Source organism: Haemaphysalis longicornis, unplaced genomic scaffold (assembly GCF_048455015.1).
Source record: "Haemaphysalis longicornis isolate Haplotype H1 unplaced genomic scaffold, Haemaphysalis longicornis Haplotype H1 scaffold_3, whole genome shotgun sequence".
Taxonomy (NCBI): Eukaryota; Metazoa; Arthropoda; class Arachnida; order Ixodida; family Ixodidae; genus Haemaphysalis; species Haemaphysalis longicornis.
This window is the reverse complement of record NW_027526335.1, coordinates 154707075-154725719: the sequence shown is the minus strand read 5'-3', so window position 1 is coordinate 154725719 and position 18645 is coordinate 154707075. Positions and strand designations below refer to the sequence as shown.

The 18645-nt window shown below is 52.4% G+C and overlaps 1 protein-coding gene across 1 annotated transcript in view; it reads left to right on the top strand.

Annotated features, from left to right (window-relative positions):
• The window catches only part of LOC144175156 (uncharacterized), a 100484-nt gene that overhangs the window by 71662 nt on the left and 10177 nt on the right, over nt 1–18645 (top strand). The window lies entirely within an intron of this gene.

Below are 18645 nucleotides of genomic sequence, written 5' to 3'. Positions count from 1 at the left end.
GAAACCATACGCGTCAGCACGTGTCCAGCAAGTTCGGTTTTAAACGTAGAGTAGTTACTGAGTTCATTTTTGTCGACATTTGTCTTGTCTGCTACAGACCCGCCGCTCGACCGGCAGACTGCCCCGACGATTTTAAGGGGGGAAGCGCGTTGTTCGGCGGTCGCCGGTTGCTGTCCTTTCGTCTGCAAGGCGACAGCTGTTCAGCTTGTCACAGAGTACTTTTCTCGTGTTTGTTACTCCCTTCGCATGCTCGAGGTTCGGACATCCGGATTTTCTGGACTGCAGCAACACTGAGGCTTGCAAGAAATGTAAGATAAACGTGATTGATTATGGGTAATAGGTTATTTCTTACTCTCGAAACAATGAGCTGCATCTTATAAAAACGCATTAGAAAGGCACACGCTAATTAAGGGGTGCGCTGACAGCGCCGCATTTCCATTTTACTTGTCCTTGAAGGAATTTTTGTTCGCAATGTTTGTCGCCCGCTTGGAGCACAAGTATGGGTTAGAGTGACAGTTCCCGGAAACAACAGAACAGCTTGTGGCGTATAACTTTTAATTACTATTAATATACAGAATTTGGTGTATACTTCTTTTAATTACCAGTATTTGTAAATGTGGAAAAAAAAAAACAACGCAGCAATCCCGTCCATAACGCAAGTCACAATAACAAGACGGACCAGAGCTACTACAGCCAGGTAAATCGCTAGAAACTATTTTTTTTTTCACCCATGCAAAATGTCAACCTATTGTGTTATATATGGACGATATCGAATGGCACCAGCTAAACAACTCCGAAGTTCATTTATTATAGCGGAAAACAATCATTGGAAGATGCATGCATTAAAAAAGTTTAGAGGCGAGGACTCGTTAGAACAGTAGTTCGCATTTTCAAAGCCGGGTAATGTAAACTGAAAGCACACAGATACAAACAAAAATGTGCCAACTTATTTCACCTTTCGAACCGCAGTGATCCATGCTTACCGTCTATCCTTTTGGTGCGCTTTCGCGGGGAATATGCAGAATTTAACGAATGGATCCTCTTCTTTCGCCTTGTTACTGTCGTGGCAGCTGACCATGCAACAATATGGGGGGTTTGCTTCGCTTTCAATTTCATCTTTTTGTTTCGGGGGAGTGAGGAGTGTTCCCGCCGCCCTTTGTACGTGCTGGCTTAAGTGGCTCGCGCAGCCGGCGGTCGCTTTGTTCGCATTCGCGAGTAGGGGGCTGGATGCCTCAGGCGGCGCGGGAGACAGCGTCCACCCCGAGCCGAGCTGCACGTGCACTTGCCAGACGCGGAGGAGCGGGCCGGGGGGCGTCTGCTTAGGGCGCTGAAAAGCCGTTCACCAGACGCAGACTGAGGTGGTTAGACCAGCCAAGGGTCGCCCACAAGAGCACCCTTTATCCCGTGAAACCGCCGGGGCGCTCGGCCGTTCGACTGGCGCGTAGCAGCTAGACGACGTGTCTCTAGCAGACGACAAGACAAGCACCGGCAAAAATGGACCCAGTAGCTACTCTACGTGTAAACCGAACTTGCTGGACACGTGCTAATGTGTATGCTTTCATAAGTCCAAAGAAAATTTACCCGGACCTCACCGTAGCGCGATAAATGCAGCATGCGCGCAGCGAAAAAAGCACGTGCCGAAGCGGCGGAAGCTCCGGCGAACTCCCGCGGAGGGTAAGTAAGGTCCCTAAAATCGGGGACCTTAGCGGAGGGGAGAGTGCAGCGCCACCCGGCGATCGTTCCGGAGCCTATTCCGCGGGTTCGCACGACTCCCATTGGGCAACCGTTGCGTGCAGTGCACGCCGGATTTCGTGACCGCCTCGTGACCGCGAGGTTATGCGCGGCTGGAACGGTGGCCCCCCTCGTTTCCGTCACGCACAGAGCTTTGTAATAAGTGTGCCGCGCACCGACCAAGTGGAGCCTTGGCGTGGCAAGTGCACGTCCATAATATTTAGGTTGAAGAAGTCACCCTCATTCGTCCACCCCCAATGATGCTTTCGTTAGCGGATCACAATATTCCAATATTTGACAAACGTGCGCAAAACGCGAGCGCGCATTCAAACCGGCAAATGGCAGAACCCCCAAGGGTGCCGATCTCCGAGGATGGAACCTGGCCAGATATGCGCGTCGACTGTCGTACTAACCTTGAATTCCGTCGGCCTGTTGCTGAGGTAGTTTTAAAATGGCGCAGGTAATTAAATTGGAATTTTGCAATGAACTCTAGTTCAGGTTTAAGGTAGTTCCGGCTTCGGCTGTTCAATTCAAAAGCGTGTGCACGGATCTTGTTCGCGATTTTAGTGCAAAGTACAAAAAGAGAGAGAGAGAGGGAGAGAGACCAATCGAGTGCGCGGACTACAGAATTGGTCGTATTTAAAATAAATAGAATTGCAGTTCAGGCTTAAGGCAGTTAATTTAGAGGCTCGTGCGGCTATTGTAATCGATCTGGCTAAAAAGCACCCCTTCCCCCCCAAAAGGAATGACATCGGTGAGTATTCACAGAGTGCCGCCCGCTTAAAACAATTTGATAAAGGCTAGGTGTCGGCAACGGAAATACCCGCCCAAATCATACCCCAGCCCGACGTTCGAAGTGGAGCCTAGCGCGCATTCTTAGAATGTTTGCTCAAAATCAACGAGTATATATAAGTCAAAAAGAAAGAAAAGTTTAACAGCAAGAAATCCTGTAGTTACAGCTGAATGCTTGCCTCAGTTATGCAGTGTACGGTCTGTATGATTCCAAACTGTCGTATACAAGCTGAAGAGGCCGCAGTTATAATCAACTCCACATGTCCACAAAATTCTGCCCGGCCTTTTTCTCTCACTATGGAGGTATCGCTAGCACGCACCGATAAAGCGAACTGAGCTAGCTTGACGCAAGAAGCGGCAACGGGCGCTTCGTCATTATGACAACGATGATAACACAATTGCTTTGCCAGAATGTTGTCTTTCTCCTTCGAAGCTATCATCCGGCCCAAGGATGAATGACCATCAGATATGAACTTACAAACCACTTGCTCGGAATTCTACGAGAAGAAGCTGAGACAAAGAGGTTCTTTTTTCAGACGACATCGACATTGGAACTTACAAAACACCTACATATCTCTACTGGGTGAAAAAAGTTGATTACACACCGGAACTCGAAGCAGTCCCGCAAACAGACAGAACAAGCAAAAACAACGCACGGCGCTGTCCCGTTTGTTGGCGCCCTTTTCAGCTCTGTTGAATATGCACCAACTGGACCAAGTCACCGTATTTAACGTAGTTTGATTACGCAAGCAAGTTATTTGATTACACGAGCGGCCACAGCACTGCGAAGAAAGGGACGCTGACGAGACGCGCGGAGCGTGCAGAAGAGAACGACAACAGAGCGCGCGGCACGGAGGTCAAGGGCGCGGGTTGGGGGCGGAGGCAATATCACGCGACAGGAATTCGAACACCCTTGCGTCAGACCGTGAGGGTCAGCGCACAACAAAAGCACTCGCCGAGGACGCCAACCCCGCCACACAGCTACCGGAGATTCTTCTTAGGTGGTTCGGGTTTACAAATGTGGTGAGAGGTCATCCACCGGCCACCCCAACTACCGCTTTCTTTTCTTTTCTTGCTCTACGACACCGAACACCACTGCACTAGTCGGTGCCGACCGAACCCATACGCACCGGGCCCCATGAAAGAAAAAAAATTCCCCCGCATTTCCCCGAGGGGGAGAATGTGAAAGTGCGAATGCACGGTTGTCGGCCCGCTTGCGGCGCTTGCGCTCGGCCCCCGCAGCCCACCGCCTCGCCGCCTTCTCTTCCATCTCTTCCATCGGGTTTGTAGTATCACGTGTACACCACGCAGTTATCAAGCCGCTATAACGCCGCTGAGTCGCCAACGCACGCCGCTGACGACGTAGTTTGAATGCGTTAAAGATATAAGGCGCGTCACTAACACTGATATCACCGTCGCGTCCGTGGCTTGGTCGGTAGAGCGTCGCGCTGCGGCCGCAAATAGTAGTAGTAGTAGTGCCACTTTATTTTACACTGGGTTCAGGGTAGGGGGGTGGCGGAGGCCCAAAGGGCCCCCGCGACGTCCAGGGCTCTGTCCGTGACGGCTTCTTGCGTTGCGAGGTCAGAGCTCCCCAGAGCCTGCTCCCAGTGAGAAGGGGAGGGGAAAGGGGGGAAGGGGTCGCGCGGACACTCACAGAGCGAGTGGAAGAGAGTGTCCAGCGCGCCACATGAGGGGCAGTGAGGGGAGGTGAATTGGTGTGGGTGAGTGTGCACAAGGAGAGTGCGGTGTGGGAAAGTGTGGGTTTGTAAGAGCCGCCACATGTGCGCTGCCGGCGGAGTAAGTGAAGGGTGCGGGGGAGGTAGGTTCCTGCGGAGGAGGCGGTAATGTTGAGTTATGTCCCTGTACGTAAGTAGGTACGCGTGGGACATTTCGGGGATGCCGTGTGTAGGCGTAAAAGAAACGGGAGCCCGGGATATCAAAGCTCGGGCGTGTTGGTGTGCCGTCTCATTACAACCTACGCCGGTGTGGGCCGGAGTCCACAGCAGCATCACGGGGTGGGCAGGGGGATTCTGAAGAAGAATTTTGAGGGCAGCTGTGGAAATGACGCCCTTTGTGTAATTTCGTATGGCAGTTTGGGAGTCAGATAAAATGATCTGGGGGGTAGGTAATTGAGTTAGGGCAAGGGCAATGGCTGCCTCTTCCGCAGTTACCGAGGAGGTGGTGGCAACTGTAGCTGAAGCCTGAGGGATTGTTGGAGAAGCGCCTACTACAGCGAGTGCGAAGGCAGGATGGGTGGGGTAGGCCGCTGCGTCTACGTAGAGAGTATGCTCAGAGGAAGGGTAGCGGGAGAGGTGTGCTTGGGCTCGGGCTAGACGGCGTCCGCGGTGGTAAGCTGGATGCATATTTCGCGGGATCGGCTTAATTAGGAGACGCCCGCGGAGAAGCCGGGGGATGTGCGCTGGAGGATCTAGTATAAGCGGGGGGTTGGCATGAATTCGATCGAGGATCTGCCGACCAGCCGGGGTCTGGGAAAGGCGCGTAAGCTGGGCCAGGCGATGGGCTTCGATTAGTTCGTCTATGGTATTATGTATACCAAGCGCAAGTAGTCGTTGGGTGGGTGCGTGGGGGGGCAGTAGCAGCACGGAGCGATAGGCTCTCCGAAGTAAGGCATCGAGGGAGGTACGTTGAGATGGGGTGAGCTGTGCGTACGGGAGGTGATAGCAAAAACGGCTCACCAGGAAGCACTGCACAATTCGCAGCCGTTCTAATTCCGTTAGCCCATGTTTCCTAGACGTGATACGTTTAATGAGACCAATAGTCTGGATGGTGTGAGTGCGCAAAAGATGTATGGTGTCTGTGCTGCTCCTGTTGGCTTGGAGATGCATGCCGAGAAGGCGAAGCTGGGAGACCCGGGGGATTGGTTGTCCGTCCAGCATTACCTGAATGGTGGTCAGGGGAGTGGGTCTAATTCTAGGTGGAGGAAGGAGTAAGAGTGCTGATTTAGACGCCGAGCAAGTCAAGCCTGCTTGTGCAGCAAGACGGGAGACTGTGGCAGCCCCTGCTGAGAGTGTGGCCTCTATGTGGGCGTCGCTGCCTTGCGTGACCCAAAGTGTAATGTCGTCCGCGTATATTGTCGAGTGGAGGGACGGTATATTTTCTAGAGCATTCGCGAGAGGGAGCATGGAGAGATTGAATAGTAGAGGCGAAAGAACGGCCCCTTGGGGGGTGCCTCTGTTGGGCATGTCGAAAATGTTTGACTTGACGGTGCCCAGTCGGAGAGTGGCGGTGCGATCAGTGAGGAAATTGCGTATGTAGGTGTATGTTCGATCGCCTAGGTGCAGTGTGTTGATGGAGCTAAGAATGGCGGAGTGCCCTACCTGATCAAATGCCTTATGGAGATCTAAGGCGAGGATCGCCCCATAGTCTCTGGTGGGGGGGTGTTGTAGAATATCATGGTGGATTTGCAGAAGGGCGTCCTGTGTGGACAGTCCGGGGCGGAAGCCTATGATGTTGGGGGGAAAGAGGGAATGTTCTTCAAGGTGTGCGGATAGCCGATTATAAATGACGTGTTCGAAAAGTTTTCCGAGGCAGGAGGTGAGCGAGATGGGTCGTAGATTGGGCAGTGCGAGAGGTTTGGCTGGCTTGGGAATCAAAGTTATATCGGAGTGTTTCCAACTACGAGGTAGTGTACCAGCGTTCCAGTGTGCATTGAAGAATTGGGTGAGGTGGTCTATAGATGTGTCATCCAGATGGCGAAGAATTTTATTCGAGATTTTGTCCGGGCCGGGAGCCGTTTGCCGTCGAAGGGCGCGTAATGCTGCCTCTACCTCCTCTCGCGTAATTTCAGCATCTAGCTCCGAATTAGGGGTGCCGGTGTAGAATAGGGGGGTGGAGTCAGAAGGAAATGGCTTCGGGATGTATGTAGTGTGGAGCTGTCGAAGGATGGCCTCTTGGGACAGGTTTAAACCATGGCGAAGCTGGGTTATACGCGTGTGTTGATGCGTTCGGGATTTTGTGGGATCGAGGAGATGACGGAGTAATGCCCATGTGCGACGCATGGAAAGCTTGCCCCTCATATCGTCGCATAGTTGGATCCAGCTGGTTCTGGCCAGATAGGTTGCATGTTCCGTGATTTCCTGCCGAAGTAAATTTAACTTTCGGCGGAGGCGATGGCGGTGTTTGTGACGCTTCCACCGTCGCTCGAGACTGGAATATGCTTCCCAAAGGTGAAGCATTTTGGAGTCTACATACTCCGCAGGAATGTCCGGGTCGATTGGGCGATCGTGCTCTTGTTTTGTACGCAGAATGTTAGAGACCCACTCCTCTAAGTCCTCCTCTGTGCTCCCTTGTGGGGGTGGTATGTGTTGGCTTTCTAATCGGAAGGCGTCCCAATCTGTGATTGTAGTGTGGGTGGGATGTTCATGGGGAGATAGCTGTAGCGAGGTGCTTAGCTCGGTAATATAATGATCACTTCCCAGTGTATGTGGAGTAGGTTGCCAAGCGGCCGGACCGAGGCAGTGGGAGAGTGTAAGGTCGGGTGCCGTGTCGCGTTGGACGCTGGTACCAATTCGGGTGGCTAGATCGGGCTCATTGTGTGCTGTAATGTGGAGGGCTTGAATAGTGTCCCAGAGGAGGCGACCCTTCTTGGTGGTGCGGTGATAACCCCAGGCGATGTGAGGGGCGTTAAAATCACCTAGAATGACGAGTGGATGACGGTTGGTGATTGTGAGAGCAGAGTGGAAGAGTTCGCGGAAGGCATGTTTTGTTTGCTTCGGAGAACTGTATATATTGAGAACGTGGAGCCTGGTCTGTCCGAGTTTCTTCGGCAGTATAACGGTGAAAATGTGGGGGATGTCCGAACAGAGAGTGTGCTGCTCAACGCTATAGTTGCGTTGAATTAGCGTGGCCACTTGAGGAAAGTTAGGGTTGAGGTAGGGTGTGTAATTAAGTAGTTTTACATTGGGTCCAGTCTCTTGTAAAGCTATAATATCAGGGGTTTTGGGCAATGTGGTGAGGAGCGCCTGCAGAGTGTACCGCTTGTTTCGGTATCCACGGCAGTTCCATTGCCAGAAAACAGTGCATTTAGAGTTCTTGGTCGACGTCAGCATCAATAGGAAGGGGGGCGTCGATGGGCGCTAGTAAGGGAGGGGCTGTGATCAGTGGCTGTTGGGTGATGGTGCGCATCCATTCAAGTACCTCTGTGTGAAGGTCATGCATTGATTGTTGGAGCGCAGTTATTTGCTCAGTCGTTTTGTTTTGAAATGATAGAAAAAGCTCTTGATACTCGGCACGTAGTTCCAGCGTGGTGGGGGCAGAGGCCGCAGTTTGGGAAGGTTGATCGGTTTCTGCTTTTCGTTTGAGAGGGGGAGGGTGGGAGTCCGATGCAAGGGTAGCTTGTGCTTCTGGCTGCGTTGGTGCAGCAGGGGAGTTAAGGGTGGGGGAGTTGAGACGTTGGCGGAGAGCATGATTTTCCTGCGCGAGGCGCGCGTTCTCTTGGCGAAGTTGGAGGATTGTTTCGCGCATTGTTTGCATTTCGCGAAGTAAGTGTTTAGTGTCTAGTGCACTGCGCGTAAGGTGTGTCGAATTGGATAGAGAGGGAGGGGATAGTTTGGGAGGGCTCTGGGGGCTCACCTGTGATGCGGGGCCTCCGGGTGAGCGAGAAGGGAATCCTTGTGTGACTTGGCTGTAGGAAGGTTGGCAGGTGGTATCGGTGATGGTTCGGGTGAGTGCTGAAGCGGCAGGCGGCGTGCTACTTGTCTTCAGGGAAGCGAGGTGTTGCCCAGTCATGGCTTGTGAAGTGGTCCTGCGCCGTGGTTTGAAGCGGTTGGTGCATCCAGTCGACCCAGTGAGGTGGGCCGCGCCACATAGGATACACGACGGACGGCATGCAGGGGTGGTTTGGCTGGGGTGCTAGCGTGCCGCAGGTGGTGCAGCGGTTCTCGGTGGGTGGATGAGGGCATACGTCTTTGCGGTGGCCGGGGCGCCAGCAGGCAAAGCATGCCTCTTGTTTTCTTTTGAAGGGGTAGCAGCGCATAGTGGCTGCCCTGTAGCGGATCCAGTAGGGTACTACATTGCCTTGAAAGAGCACTTGCACAATTGTAGAGCCGTTCAGCCGCTTTGCGTCGATGATTCGAAGCGACTGGTTGTAATCCAACAGGCTCTCAAGGATAGTGTTTGCATCATCTTCTGGCGGTACCGTGAAGATGGCACCTACTACAGTGGCGCTGGGAGGAGGAATGTGGTTGGCTAGGGCGTAAGTGGCTTCCTTCCAGAGGAGGGAGGGGAGTTCAAGGTAGCACTGTGCCCGAGTTTCCGAAGGGGTGCTCACGACAATGAAGTTAGATCTGTAGTGCAGGCGTACTTGGTCTGCCGCGTGTCGAGGTAGCTTGGCTTGGTCTTGCAGGACATCAGCTAGAGTCGCTGCGTTGACGCTGGTAAGGTCAATGCCTCCTTGTGGACGAAGGATCACCTTAATGTCATTGTCCGGTAGAGGGTCTTCAGGTGGTGTAGGCTTGCGTTTGTGCCGTTTCTGGCAGCGCTTGCGTGGCTGGTCGCCAGCGGTGGGGGCTTGGGAGGTCCGTGTTGCTGCTGTGGCTTCAGCTGCGGCGATCTTGCGGCGAATGTTGAGCCATCCGGGTTCCGTGAGCACCTGAGGGTCAATGTCCTCTCCCTCGACCACGTACTCCATTCGGTGGGAAGGCGAAGCCGACGAGTCGCTTGCATCGGCAGGAGCGAAAGAATTTGAACCGTCTGCCATGAAGGCCGACGAGGAGGAGGTGGGCGCCGGAGCCGGAGGTGCGCGTGCTAGTAGCACGCGCCCGTGCACAGCCAGGCGCACGTGATCAGGCCGGTGCGGCGAGGAACTGGTGGAACCGAGCTGGCGCTGAAGGTCAGGCTTAGCTCCGCGTCGGCGTGGTCGCGAGAGAAATATGTTTCTTTCGGGCGTAAAAAACACCGGAGAGTCCAGAAACTCACTGTTTAGGTTCCCGAAAGGTTAATGTTCGTCAAGGCGGTTCAGTTGGCCGGTGTAGAGGCTCACTAATTGAAGAAACATGGCTTTTGTTCGGAGCTGACACGAAGGGCGTTCGAACAGCTCGGCCATCTGGTGGCGAGTCGCGGCCGCAAAGTCCTCGGATCGAAACCTGGCGCCGGATGCTGTTTCTTCTTTAAATATAGAGGAGCACTGCGGACGCCGACGCCGGCGGTTGATGGTTTGGGGTCGCTTATAAAGTGCATTCGCACTTAAAAGAAAAGAAAGCGGACCACTTTTTTTTACATCAGCGAAGGCGGGGAGAGCTCGTAAAACGCAGCTACCGCAGAGCGGCTCCGGTCTTTTCGGTATACCGGACGTTTCGGTACGGTCTTTTCGGTGCACGGACCTTTCGGGACACGGGTGTTTCGGTACAAAGACGAATTCTGGCGGGTGCGCGCGTCGTTGACGTGGTGGTTATTTATTATTTACGTGGTGGTTATTTATTACAGATGTTCTTGTTCACAATTCTGCGTTATTTTAGGCAAGGGGATGGTTATACGCCCTTGCCAGAAATACGTACTGAGTGCGCCTGGTCAATACGTTCGTAAACAAGGTCCAATCGACTCTCGATAATTAAATCGCATAATTAAAATTTTTCTTTAATTGGAATTGATGTTCTGGTCCTGGAAAATATACGTGCAATCCAATGAGTAAAGTTGTCCGATATGTTCAAGCTACACCAAAACATGCATCGTGTAATTGCAGGGAATTTTGAATAAAAAGCGTAGGGGTGGCAGTCATTTCTGGATGAAATTCAAAATAGGCGCCATCGCAACCAAAGGCCGCGTGCAGCCAGATCAGCTGAGACTCGCGTCAGTGTACGCATCCCCTCACTCTTCGGGTCCTCAACCCTCTTTGTAGCGCACAACTCCGTGTGCGCAGTTTGCGTGCTGGACGCTACACGTTTCAAGTCTGAACTATCAGGGCAAGCCATATCGTGCGCTAAAATTGGCGATGAATGTCGAGTTTCTGAACAAAATAAAAAAAGGGAGAAGTGTTGCGTACTAATCGCAATGCTCTTATTATGCGTTAATTCAAAGTTTTTTGCGGTCCCCATGGACTTCGTGTTAACGGGTGTCGACTGTGTTCCGAAATTGCTATTCAAAGCGCATTGATAATTCATTTCGTAACATCACTTTTATTGGTATTCTAAGAGCCTCACTGCCTAATCATCTCAGTAGAACTGAGTGTCAATTTTTTTGACGGAGCTGCCATATTTTGGTACGAAGTATGCCCAGCGCAACCAAGGGTGATTGTTTGGCTTCCAGCGTTTTTTACAGCGAGCTTCCAAAATGATCCCCTTGCCTAAAATAACGCAGAAATACGAGCAAGAATATCCGTATAAATAGGTTTGATTTGCACGCTTGCAGCTCCCACGTTAACAACGCGCGCAACTTTTGCTGTCCCAAAAGCTCGCCCGAATTCGTTTTTGTACCGAAAAGACCTGCAGCGAACTGCCCCGTACCGAAACGCCCGTGTCCCGAAAGGTCCGTCCACCGAAAAGACCGTACCGAAACGCCCTTTACCGAACCGCCCTGTACCGAAAAGACCTAGACCCACCGCAGAGATCACGGCATATGCTCGCCGCCATTTATAACTACATAGGCGGGCTAACCGAGCGAATTAACTGCCGCGGCAACACATTGAGCAACGCACATTTATCGAGGGAGCATTTCCTACAGCTTTTCACATTTTTCTTCTTTAATTTAACGCCGTCAGCCGGGATGCGTAATAGAACGCATCTCTCGAGAAACGAAGGGGACATGTTGTCTTAAAGGGGTCCTGAAATACCTTCCGCCGATGCGTGGATGTACATGCACCCAAATAAAGCAATGTATTTGCAATCTCCTCCCGCAAGAATTTTGTTAAAGCGATGAGTATTAGCTGAGAAATCGTAAACCAAAAACCGCGCATTATCGTCGCTCCGAGTTTCCTCCTCCTTTCGACTTACTCTCCGCCATGGAGGAAAAAAAAGCTTAGGAGAGGCCCCCAGCTATCCCCGCGCATTGGCAAAAGTGTGGAGGAAGTCACGTGTTTTCGGCGGCCATTGGAAGTCGCGTTAGCAACGGCGTCCTAGCAACAGCCCGCCCGCCGTTCGCCAGTCATGGAGGAAAGGCAGCGCCTGCCTTGTCGTCCGATTGCGAAGATTGCTGCTTCGCTTTGCTGCGCTGTGGTCTTGCGGAACTCGAAAAGGATGCTGCGAGTTGCGACAGCTGCGCCGATGTGAATATGTCATTTAATTTCTACTTGCAAGTGCACCTTGTACCGCGTCAAGCTTTTGCTCCGGTCGCGATCACGACGCGCCTATTGAAGTGCAGATATCGTGAACGCGCCGTCCCGTCGTACGCGCGGAACCCGTCAGATAGATTTTCGGGAAATGATACACGGTGTGCAGTACGTAGGCGACTTGCAACCGAACGATTCGCAACTAAATTTTTTTGGTTATCGCCGCTGCAATATATAGTTTGCTAGGCCGGCAATGCGCGGCAGTGCCTTTGCAACTGTTACAAGGTAGATTCCCAGTTGATATAATTCCATCGTCCTATTACCTTAGTAGGTGTCCGTCTGTTGACTGGAAGAGTGCTGGATCTGGAATCTGGATCTTTTTGTGGTCTCGCTCTGGATTTCGCTTTTCAACGCTTCATACTGCGAGGTTAGTGTATGAACGTTTTCAACTGATATCACCTTGAATTTATTGACACTGAGACAAGTTGATACTTGGCGAAAAAAAGTTTATTGACGCCACCCACCCTCTCATTTTTTTTACTCAATAAAACGTTTTGCCTACTCCTCCTCCTCCTCCTCCTTCGCAAAAAATTCTATCGAAGGCACGCGAACAACGGTAAAAACATTCCACAATTTTTTAGCGTAAAATCTGCATGAAGTACTGCTTACCTATATATATAGAACGGCCGTTTAATTGACTAGTCATCTCTGGGATTGCCAGTGAAACTGCAACGCAAACTTGGGCACTTTCCAGTCCGGTAGCCGCACGGCGTTCGCCCACTGTTTGCGGCGTTCTCCATCGCTTGGGAACCTATAAACGGCGGCGATTGCAAACAAAGGATGAATGCACACCAATGTACAGCAATACTTGTCAGCGGAATGATGCACTAACCGGTGGAAAGTGACGCCCAATTCCTTGGATACCGATCGCGACTTGCAGCCTGGCACCGAGCATTGCGGCATTGTTAGAGCGAGCCGCTTCGCAAACCTGCTGCGGCCACACTGAAGACGTGTAACAGTGTAACCGCGCGTTTAGGTTCACGGTCACGCGCTGCAAAACGGCCTTCTACCTCCCTATCAGCTGATTTCCGCCGGCTCGGCGCTGGCAGATGCAGACGACAAGAGAGGCGATACAGGACGGAGGAGGCGGAGAAGGTGCACCGAGAGAGAGAGGCAAAAAGAGTCCGCCAATGGCATGGAGGGCCAATGGTCCGCCATTCGACTTACAGAAATGGCGTTTCCGGCTGCGCTGGGTGTGACGTCAGGGCCTCTCCTAAGCTTTTCTTTCCTCCATGCTCTCCGCTGTTGACGGCGCGCGAGCCTTGCCTCCCATGATGCTGCGCTCCGCAGCGGTGACGTACTTCCGCTATTGCGCTGCTCAGACTTTCGTCTGCTACGGGCAAGCTTTGTTGACACCATGAATCCCGCACTCCGCTCAAGGCTGGAAAAGCGAACGAAATATCTGGCCGCATGTATGCGGCGGCCTGGCCTTGCCCTTTCGCGGTGTACGTTGCTGGCGGCACATGACTTTTTATCGGCGGCGAACTCGCAGCCGCACGGGGAGGGTCGTGCGCTCGTTCCCTTGATGCACCGCGCACTGTTTATCCAAAAAAAATCCCTCGCACTTCCCCGAGGGGGAGAGTGTGTAAGTGCGATTGCACGGTTGTTGATTGCGCGATTACGGTGGATATCGTGATCTTAATGAGTAGGCGAGAGATCACACACACGCACACAACTACAAAGAAAGATATTTCACTCGTTATTGCTGGTACCGTTGCCCGGTCCGCCATCATCGTTATCGAGATGCAGGACCAGCGACCGCTCTCGACGACGGCGCGCGCTCGACTAATACCCTCCCGCGCCAAGCGGCCGCTACACGAGCGCCCTCACGCGTCGGAATGCGGAGCGCCCGCTACGCGAGCGAGAGCTCTCCCGCCCGAAGTGGAGAGGAGGCGCCCACCACCCGCAGTCACTGAGCGGAGAGAGGAGGAGGAGAGTAGCGCCCGCCGTTACGATGATGATGATGATGATTAGTGGCTTTCCCTTTGAATCGGGGCGTCGGTTGTCAGCAACCGACTTGCCTGTTTTATTACGTTTACTTGCCCTACTCCCAGCTTACCTATAGATTTGCTTCCTCCCTCCCATCTCTCCCTCTTTTCTGTTTTAAACTCATTGCCCCCACCCCCCTTATTTTCTCCCTTCGCTGTTCTAAATTCTCGTCCGCATGATTACTCCGCCTGCGTACCCATCCCTTCCCTACTTTTCCTCCACCACCACTCCAGTCGCCTCTTCGTCACCTCTATGGCCTTAAAGTTGAGGTTCCCCCTCGCCCCAAAGCCTCCGCCAGCGTCGTTTCCCCCTCACCCCGCGGTGGCCGTATCTCGGTGCAGCTCCTGGCAATATGGTCTATAGTTTCCCGATCACTGCCGCAGCATGCACACGTTTCATCCTGCTGCCTGTAGCTACCCGTGTATACCCGGGTTCTTAGGCACCTTGCCCGTGCCTCGAAGAGCAACGCACTGCCTCTCGTATTGCCATGAATCCCTCCTTCTTAATTTCCCGTTTCTCTGCCCTATAAGTCTCCAGGGTTTTTTCCGCTTCCATTCTCTGTGCCCACTTCGTCGTCTCTGCTGCCTTTACCTGCTTTTTAACTGTTGTGTAAACCCCGCTTTCCCCTACCGACTTTCCGTACCGCTTGGTCAGCTGTCTGGTCCTCCGTCTCCACCGCGTGTCCACGCTCCTCAAATACAGGTACTTAAACACCCTCGCGGCCCATTTTTCGTCCTCCATGTCACGAAGTCGCTCCTCAAACTTTATCTTGCTCTGCGCCTCCCTCGCCTCGAAAGACGACCAGCCCATATCCCCTTGTACCGCTTCATTTGTAGTTTTACTGTGGGCTCCTAGGGCCAATCTGCCTACCGCCCTCTGATTTACTTCCAGGCCCGCTTGGGTCTCTGGCTTCATGCACAGAACCGAATTAGCGAAAGTTAATCCTGGTACCATGACCCCTTTCCAGACTCCCCTTACCACCTCGTATTTGATGTATCCCCAGAGGGCTCTATGCTTCATTATAGCCGCGTTCCGTCTTCCTTTCGTCTTAAGGTGAGCCTCATGCGCCTGCGTGTAATCTTCGCTGTTGTTCAGCCATACTCCTAAATATTTATACTCTTTTACCAATGGTATTTCTACTTGCTGCACTGATACTGTTTTGTGCTCCTCGCCGTCATTAAAGACCATGATCCCCGATTTTTCTCTGCTAAAGGATAGCCCTAGGTGCGTCGCTTCTTCACCGCATATATCCATCAAGCCCTGCATACTTATCCGGTTGTCCGCCATCAACAATATGTCGTCTGCATACATTAGTCCCGGAACCCGTTGTTCCACTACCTGCCCGTTTTTCATGTAGGATAAGTCGAACCCCATCGTGCTGACTTCTAGCTTCCTTTCTAACCCCGTCATGTAGATCATGAACAGCAGCGGAGAGAGAGGACATCCTTGTTTCAAACCCTTGTAGGTGTATACAGGCCTATTGTATGTTACCCCCTCCCACACTATTTGCACTTGGTTCTCCCGGTATAGCTCCCTGTGTAAGCTAATGAATTCTGCCCCAACTCCCTTGTCCTCTAGGATACTCCAAAGCCGCTCCCTGTCTACATTATCATACGCCGCTTTAATGTCCAGAAAGGCTAACCACAAAGGTCGGTTTTGCATCTTCGCCACCTCTATGCATTGGCTTACCACGAATAAGTTGTCGTCTAGTCCTTTGTTGTCGTCTAGTCCTTTCGAAACCCATTTTGAAGCTCCCCTAATATCCTATTTTCTTCCACCCACTGCTCTAGTTCGAACTTCACTGCCTGCATTGCTAACCTGTACAGCACTGACGTGACGGTTACTGGCCTATACGAGCTTGGGTTTGTCCTGACTCCTTTGCCCTTGTACACTAAGTTCATCCTGCTCATTTGCCACGAGGCCGGTATTGCCTTTTCTTCTATCCTTGTTCTGATGGCTTGCAGTAGTTTTCCCTTGCTCTTTGGTCCTAACTGGTTAATCAACTCCATCGGTATCCCATCCGTGCCTGCCGCGGTATTCTTGGGGACCTTTTCCTCTGCTCTTTTCCATTTCAGCTTGTCCCCATCTATCTCCAGACATTTCGGCCTACACGCCGCGACATCTCTCTGTCGCTGCGGGGCCGCTTCATCCACCTTACCAAACTTCTCCGTGATGATTTTGTGCAGGTATGCTAATGCTTCCTCTCCCTTGAGCATCTGCCCCTGCTCGTTTTCTATAGTACCGCCTTCTGTGGGACTCGTACGTTTCCCTAATGCCTGCACATGGTTCCAAAACCTTTTCGGCGCGTCTCTACCCCTTCCTCGTATTTGCGCTACCCATCGCTCGCTGTCCCCCTTTATTTTCGCCTGCACTAATTGCTGCACTTCCTGTTTCATTTGCTTATACTGCTCCCATTTTAGGTCCACCTCCTCCTGATGTCTCCCCATCCTCTTGGCCTGCCTGTGCTCTCTAGACGCCTGTTTACGCCTCTCTATCGCCGCCTTTATTTCTTTGTTCCACCAGCTTTTGGGTGTTTTTTATCCTCTCCATCGATTGGCCCCCTCTGCCTTGACTATTTTTTTCCTGCATAGTCTTGATGAGCCTGACATATCGCACTCTTCTCCAGGATTTCTTTCTATGTCAGCCTCTATGCTTTTGGCTATATCCGCAATTTGTTTGCTGTTTAACTTTGTGCGCTGCCCCGGTCGACCCGTTTTTTCGCCCCCCAGTTTCCCAAAACTCAGGTTTATGCGCTTGTGGTCACTGCCCAGACTGTGGCCCCCTTCCTCATCTATGGTCATTCCATCCAACCATTCATAAAGTTCCTTTGAAATAAGGCAGTAGTCAATGCTCGACTGTCTCCTACCACACTCCCACGTTATTTGTCCCTCGCATTTTTGTTCCCTATTTACTATGATCAGCTTCTGGTACTCACACATATCTAGCATTAGATTTCCGTTGAAGTCGGTGTACCCGTCTAGATCTTCAATGTGGGCGTTCATGTCCCCTACCAATAGTACCTCCCCGGAACGTTTCAAATCTTCGATGTCCTTTTTTAGACACGCCACCAGTTTTTCGTTTTGTTCTTTGCTATCCTTACCCGTCCACAGGTAAGACACCCCTAAAGCCATCTCCCTACCCTCCACTATCCCTTTCATCCACACATGTTCTTTACAGTCTTCTTTCACTCTCTTCCAATTAGTCCCCTGCCGTACCAGCATACCTACTCCTCCGCCTTTTCTCAATCCAGCCGTCCTGTTACAACCTTCCAATACATACTATACTCTCCGATTACCGGAGGTTCCTCCAAGTCCCGTAGGTGCGTCTCGGTCACAGCGTATACCTGGATATCTTCCTCTTCTAGCTGCTTAGTAATCTCCATGCACTTCTCTCTTTTCCTGCCACCCTGCATGTTTATGTTCGCGATATTCAGTTTTCCCCCTCTCTTCTTTACACGCCGTCGTCGTCCCTTTCGTTTGCCTGCCCCGATCTGCACCGACCCCGCTATCTCCTTTTGTTCCTTGCATTTGTCTACGCCATCTTCGCAAAGGCCTGTGGGCCCCCTAAAAAAGCCACAGTTCGCGCCGCGTGTCGTCTTCCGATGGCTGCTCCCACCTGCCCGTTGAAATGCACTCCGTCACGCTGGAACGCCCTTTTCCGGCCCATCCATCGGACATCCCTGTTGATGTCTACGACAGCGAAACTCAGCTCCTTGCCCAGCTCCCGTATGTCTCGGTTCACCGCTACCACTTCCCTTTCCACATGTACCCCTCTCCCAATTATCTCTGGTACTGTGCTCACGACGACCTGCACATGTGGGCACAGCGCCCGAAGTTCGTTCACCCCCTTTTCTAGCTGCTTGCGCACTCCCGCGCCCCTTCCCTGCAGAACGTCATTGGTTCCTCCTGCGATAATCACTAGGTTCTGCCCCTGCATATTTTCCCACATTTTATCCTTTGCCTTTTCTAACACTACCCTGACCGTCTGCCCTGGGAACACGCCAACCTGCACTCTCTCGTCCTCTCTCACCCGGCCTCTAATCTCCATTTCTGAGTACCGCATGTTGGAGTCCCCCGCCACGATCACCATGCGCCTCTCTTCCTTTTCCTGGCTGCCCCCCGGCGCGGCCACCTGCTCCCGCGCCGGCTGAGTCAGCGCCAGTCCGGGCTCGTCTTCCGGTGTGGCGCCTTTGTCCTCCTCCTTTCCCTTCTCGGGGTCAAGCACTGCCGACCCATCTGCCTCGTGACCTGCTTCATCGTTTGTCGGGATGTCACCCTTCGTCGCCATTTTGACCTCCATTTGCGCCAACCTCGCTTCGAGTGCCTTCCTCTGCTCTTCTTCTGTAGCTCGCCTACCTGAACTCTGAGCTGCTCCTTTTCTTCCTCGAGCCGGTCGAGACGCGACGCTAGCACACACACTCTGCACATGAAGTCCTGCCCTTCCGCGTCCTCGACCGACTCGAATCTCGTCTCCTCGAGCGGGTATTCGTGCTCGCACCCCGTGCACATCACACCCGGCTTCTTCCTCTGAGGCATGGTACTGCTCGTCCAAGGCGTGCCCAACTCTGGCTTACTTCACTGCCGCGTTCTCGCGCGCTCCCCTCCAATCTAAAAGTAAGCCGCAACGTGCGATTCTTTCTTACAGCATCAATTCTTCTTTCACGAATTACCAACGCTTACAAACCGCCACGTGCAACGACCGCGCGACACCTCTGATTCGGTCACTTCCTTACGCTAACAACTACCGCCCCTTTCAAACTAACCTACATCTCTCTCTAAAACATGGTCACTCTAAAAAAGGAATAATAAATTTGAAACACTTATCCGGTTTCGTCGTCGATGCCTCCGCCGCGC